Here is a 6,737-nt window from a genome sequence, read left to right on the forward strand (position 1 = left end):
TAGCTGGATAGTGGCATTACTGGCTTGACGTTCCTCACGGAGAGCTTGAAGGAACTGAGCCATAGTCAAGCTTTCTAGAGGAGGCGGTGGCGGTGGAATATGGCCTTGCTGCTGCTCGTGGTGATCTCCAGCTTCAGCGTCCCCTCTGGTTCCCTGCTGCTAACCTGAATAGACAGAGCCGGGGTTGCCGAAGGTGCTGGCGCGAGTTGAAATCACCATCATACCAGGGGAGTAGACATGTCAATATGCCGAACTGGCCAGAATCATAAGGGATGATACTCTATTAAGGGTGTTTGGTGTCGTGCTAGTGTGAGATTTTTAAACGAAATATTTTTGGAGAAGCTAATGCATTAGATTAAAACATGTGATGTAGTCGCTTACAAGTTGCCTAAGGCAGAAGTGCGGCTTGCATCATACATGCTTACACAACATTGATGGTTCACACGAACCGATACATTATCTCACTACGCTTGGGGAGACTCCAATTTGCCTAAGCTGTAATCCTAAGCGGCGGACTGCTCGGTCTTGTAGGTGGGTTCTACAGGGTCTTCGTCTTCATCTTCATCAGTGCTTTCCTCCTTCACGGGGGTAGGGGAAGGAATTGGTCCATCACGGCATATCTTAGTTGGCGAGACAGTAAGGAGCTCACTGTACTCTTCCGCAGTCAGGCGGCGACTCTGAATAGGAGTGGCCTGAAGCGGTGGTACTCCTCCTCGGAAGGCCATGGTTGATCGCCCTCCGGGTGCTCCTTCCTTCTTAAGCTTGTGGGTCGTCATCTTCTCCACGTGAAGTAGGTCCTTGACTTGATGTAGGTCTTGGCGAATCTTAATTGATTCCTTGATCAAAAGGTGTGTCAAAGTGTCGGATCAGAGACTGAAGTAGGTCTGAAACCTTAGTGGCGTCCTGTCCTCTGAAGATGGGTTGAGTGTCCAACTCCTGTCTGTCCCATCCTTAATAAAAGGTAGGTGACGAGTAGCTGGCTCGTTAGCCATCTCGGGAAGGATCTCGTGGAGACGCACGAGTGCCTCTCGTGCGGCTGTCTCTACTGCCAACATAAGATCCTCCATTTGTGGTCCTTCAAAGAACCAACTGGTTGGGGAGTCATTAGCCTTCACTATCACGTCCACGTGATATTCCTTCGTGCCGGCGTTGACCAAGTGCTCATGGTATAGGAAGAAGGGTGTGTGGCGTACTTGACACTTCTCGAGGTTATCTCCCAAAAGTAGGGGGAAGCCCGTTTCCAGAAACATCTCAGGTACGACGGCCATGTACAAGATGTAGGGGAGAGGGTTAGAAAGTTTTAGTGGGTGCAGGAAATCACAGGGTAAAGACTAGGTGCACTAATCGTCTCGGCTATTCTCCATGCTACCTAAGGCTTCCTATAGTTAGGATGGCTCCGATACCAGCTCTATGGGGACCCCGACTTACAAGTCGAGATCGTCGAATGAACGTGCTCAGTGATCCCAGAGATCAAAGCTCACAGAACACACACATACTGAATATTGAGAGTCTTATATCCAAGTACCGAATTATTACATCACGTGACCGAATGGTCAAGTTCACAAGGTAGGGCCTATAAGGCCAAATCACATGGATACAACTAGTAGTGGAAATCTTAGGGCTAAGCGGGTGCCCATGCCATCAGCCTACACCAACAGGCATTCTGATTTGGAAGCGTCCTAGTTCGCAGGGCCGTCTCCGAAGACGTACTCCTCTCCAAACTCTGGTCCTTCCATGTCTGGTCAATAATATAACCAGTGGCAAGCCAATGATTACTTTTGAATGTACTTGCAAACAGCCCATGATATGAATAATGCAACTGAAAGGATAACAAGTAATATGCATCTTTGGTGGATAACATCTTGGTAGTAAATAAACATGATCATGGAAGTGCAACATAACTTAAATGTTGATTTGGAGAACAGGTTACAGATATCAACATATGTGTCAAGGTCTGAACTCTCCGGGTTCACCCTATATGCCAAGTCACCAAATTTGGTCATATCAATTGTTTGATATTAACACCATTTACCACACACTCACACACACACTTGGTTTATGCAGAAATGACTCGACGTAGTTTAAGCAGGATTACCCAACTGTCCTTGACCGTGGACACGGTTGTATGTTGTACCCACGAGATCCAAGAAACTTCTACGTCATCCACGACTCGCGGTATATAACTGTGACACCCCGAGACCGACGTTCCAGAAGATTCCCCTCTCTTTCCGTTTTCGTCGTGTGTATATTTTTTATTTTTTCGCATCATCATTGCATCATTCGCATCATCTCCATTGCATCGGCATCTCCATTGCCGCCCGTTTTCAAAAGTTGCATCCGTTATTAGTGGCCGGTTCTCGTCGTTGTCCGTTCTGAGTCCGACCGCACGCGCACGCGCCCGCGGCATCGTTCGAAACCCTATTTTGAAAGTGTGCGTAAAACTTTCTCTGATTGGGTTGAAATTTGACGTGCGGTTTTATTTTAATATAGCTAGGCCGCCTCTCGAATTTCGTCGCGATCGGAGTCCGTCTGGTACCCGAACGGTCGACCGTAGTGGCACCGTATTCGGTCTACCGTTGGACGTCTGTCGGTGTTTTAAAATTCGTTGGCGCGCCGCACCGTTTCCCTCCCTTTCCCGGCTAGCCTACTCTACGCGGTCATCTAGGCGACCCCGAGTGCGGAATCGTTCGAATCTGACCCCGCGGTTGAATCCGGAACGCGATTTCGGGTAACCTAGCCCCCCCGTTTGTCTATATATAGACCCCTCCTTAAATCTACGCAGCCAACCCCCCCCCCCCCCTCTACCTCATTTTCCGCGCCCCACCTACCCCTAACCCTAATCCTCCCGCAACCTCCTCCCACCAGCCACCGCGGGCCCGCCGAGCCCATCCGAGGCCCGCCTGGGCCCGGTTCGCGCCGCCATGAGGGACCAGCTTCCTCCCTGCCCGAGCTCCTCCTGCCAGGAGCTCCTCGCCGCCGGAGCGCCGCCCGTGGCCGCATCACCCTCGCCGGTCGCCGCCCCGGCCGGAGTCGCTCGCCGGAGCCGGCCAAGACCGCCTCCTCTCCTCCCTTCCTCTTCTCTTCTCCCTCCCTCACCTCCCGTGCTCTCTCCTCGCTGGTTAAAAAAGCACGCCGGCTATCTCCTCGTTGCCGCACCGCCTTGGGCCATCTCCGGCGGGAATGGGTCCGGCCGCCCCGGATCCGCCGCCTCCCGGTCGCCTCCCCGCTTCGGCCAGCCACCCTTGCCACCGGCCGTCGCCTCCATGGTGCTGGAGCCCTCGTGCGCAAGGAGGAGGACGAGGAGCCCCGCTATAGGCCGCCTGCCCCAGCTGGACCACCCCCGAGATCCCCTCAGCCCAGCGCGGCCCACCTCGCCGGCCTGCCTCGCCTCCAGCGCCTCCAGCCGGCCAGGCCCAAGGTGAGCTATCCCTCGCCCCTGCGCTGGATAGTTAGGTAGCGCCCATGCCACTGTTAGGCCCATTTAGATTAAGGTTGTTTTCTGAGAAGATATTATTTCCAGAAAAATAGGTAATTATTAAAATGCGTGTATCTCTTAAACCGTTAATCGGATCGCGACCAATTAGATATGTTTTTCATGTAGTTTTGCGCGTAGAATCCGTTTATAAAACTTGCATAATTATATGACATTGTTTGACGTGTCGAATGCATAGATTAGCGTGATGTTCCAATAGGATATTGCCCGTAGCTATTTTTTCGCGCGTGACCGGGTTGCTCGGATGCCGTATTAGAAATGCCCATGTTTTAGGAACCTATTTTCCATGTATTTTACAGCGGTCATTGGTATTTTTGCGCGTACGGGTTTGCCTCTAGTTTATTTTCCTGTATATAGGTTATCTTCCCGCATTATTGTGTGGCTCCATTTTGTTGCGCAACCCCACATATTTTATATGTTTCCGGGGTGGGATTTTTCTGTGCAATTAGTTTTAGCTTTCGAGTAAGTTAGTTCGCGAGATATTTTGCTAAGTTGCCCTTTTGTTTAATTCGTAGGATTTATTCCGTGCCTCGTTTGAATTAGTTGACAACTAGAGAGTTGATCTTGGATGTTTTGTTTAGCCGCGGGTATTTTTGGTTGCAATAGAAATGCATGTTTAGGTCTGTTTTTCTTGCTCTCAAGTTGCTAGAAATAGTGCTGTTTTGGACGTGCTGAAATATTTCTAAGTCTGGAATCTGTTATATTTTGTTGCTGTCTTGTCTTGCTTGCATCTTGTGATCTGTAGCTCTTTTGAGGTTGGTCCAATGGATTTAGTTGTAGCCCTTATGTTTCTCTAGCATGCTGTAAATTTTCATGCCATTTGGAGCCCTGTAGCTTATGGTTTTGCTGCTGTCAATATGCCTTCAGGCTGAAAACTGCACTTTCATGAGGTGTTATTTTCACTAAGTCTGAAATAGTGTGTGGGAAGCCATTTTGTGACTTCTTTCCCTAGTGTTCCTTGATGCCATGCTAGATGATGTTAGTTGTTTGTAGTAGTGCTTCTTTCCCTCGTCCGTGCCATGCCTTGCTTGAGCATATCGGAGTTGTGTAGCTCGTAGTTGTGGGGCGTAGGAAAATGGCAGATTGTAGTCATTTCTTGTTTTGCTCGTATCTTTCGAACCGTAGCTCCGTTTTGATCGTGTCCTACATGAAACTTGCTTAGAATCTCGTGCAATATCATTTTCTCTTGCTGGTTGTCTGTTTTGAAGTGTTCGTGACCGTCGTTGCACAGATATTGCATTCATGCCATCATATCTTGCGGTGCTTGTATCTTTTGATCCGTAGCTCCGTTGGAGATGTTCTTTATGTCTAGATTGCTTGAAATGACGCGTAGAATCACGTGAACCTATTTATTTTTCTGTTTAACAACCAATTAAATGAATTAGTTCAGACCTGGACAGAATTGTAAATTAACATGTGAGGTCGTCTCGGAGATGCTATATGTCATTTCCGACCTCATATAAAATGCCTAGATAGGTAGATTAATTACGCTTCACCTCTTGCCATGTTTAATCACATTTAATATTGCCGTGTAAATAACCAGGAGTGAACTAAATAATTCATATGTGGAGTTTCGTCAATATGCAACTCGTTGCATATTGAACTTCACTTAATGTGTAGTTTTGATTGTTGGAATTGCCATGCCGTGCCTTGCATGTTTTCAGCTGCTCATGCATCATTTGTGTTGTTGCATCGTGTGGTGAATTTCGTGTGTTGATGCTTATTTCCGGTTTTCCCCGTCTCGATAGAGTTCCGCAAGCGTGTCGGATTGTGAGGACCCGTTCGACTACGTCAGTTCGTCTGCTTCACGGGGGCATTCTTCTGCCAAGCGGGATCTCAGGCAAGATGATCATTTCCCCAGATACCATTACTATCACTGCCATGCTAGTTTTACCGTTTCTATCGATTATGTCTCGTTGCCTACCACATGTTAAAAATCAGCCTCCCTACAATGCCATGTAAACCTTCAATCTGTTCGACCTAGCAAACCATTGATTGGCTATGTTACTGCTTGCTTAACCCTGTTGATAGCGTTGCTAGTTGCAGGTGTAGGTGCTTCCATGTGAAAGCATGGGTTCCTTGTCATATCACTATATTAAATGCTATTTAATTTAATGCACCTATATACTTGGTAAAAGGTGGAAGGCTCGGCCTTTCTAGCCTGGTGTATTGTTCCACCTTTGCCCCCTTAGTTTCGGCTACCGGTGTTATGTTCCATAATTGAGCGCTCCTAACACGATCGAGCTTGTTATGGGGACCCCCTTGATAATTCGTTTTGGATTAAAGCTGGTCTAGCAAGGCCCAACTTTGGTTCTACATTTTCCCAACATAATAATTTTGATAAATTGAAATGTATAGGGAGTTAGCACTACCCGAGGAGTAGTTTTACATAAACAGGGGGGGCAGTGCTGTTGGTGTTGGTCCCAAACGGTCTACCTGCGGGGCCACCGCAAGGAAACTCGAGGTTTGGCACTCGTAGCTAGTTCCATCCGTCGTGTCCTGAGAACGAGATACGCAGCTCCTATCGGGTACGTCGACACGTCGGGCGGCCTTGCTGGATTAGTTTTACCTTTGACGAAATATCTTGTGCATTGGGATTCCGGTGATGCTTTGGGTAATCTCAGAGTTGAGGTTTTCCACTAGGGAATCCGACGAGATCGCGAGCTTCGTGATCGGGGATTTCTATGCGGCTTGTGGTAATTTGTGATGGACTAGTGGGAGCACCCCTGCAGGGTTGAATCTTTCGGAAAGCCATGCCCGCGGTTATGTGGCAACGTGGAAACTTTGTTTAACACTGGTTCTAGATAACTTGAAGTTAACTTAATTAAAACATGCCAACTGTGTGCGTAACCGTGACTGTCTCATTCATGAGTTCTTTCTCCGATCGACGACACGGTGGGGTTATGTCTGACGTAGGTAGGTGTTCAGGATCATTCAGTTGATCATCTGTAGTTCACGTCCGCTATGCGTAGATCTTCCCCCCTCTTGTCTCTTGTACTCGTAAGTTTAGCCACCAAATATATGCTTAGCCGCTGCTGCAACCTCACCACTTAACCATACCTCACCCATTAAGCTTTGCTAGTCTTGATACCTTTGGAAATGAGATTGCCGAGTCCCCTATGGCGCACAGATTACTACAACTCCAGTTGAAGGTACAGGTAAAGGTTACTTGACGCGAGCGCGTTGATTGTTCATTTGGAGTTGCTTCTTCTTCTTCTTCTCCATCGATCTAGGATGGGTTCCA

The sequence above is a fragment of the Hordeum vulgare genome, chromosome 5H, assembly GCF_904849725.1.
Source record: "Hordeum vulgare subsp. vulgare chromosome 5H, MorexV3_pseudomolecules_assembly, whole genome shotgun sequence".
Lineage (NCBI taxonomy): Eukaryota > Viridiplantae > Streptophyta > Magnoliopsida > Poales > Poaceae > Hordeum > Hordeum vulgare.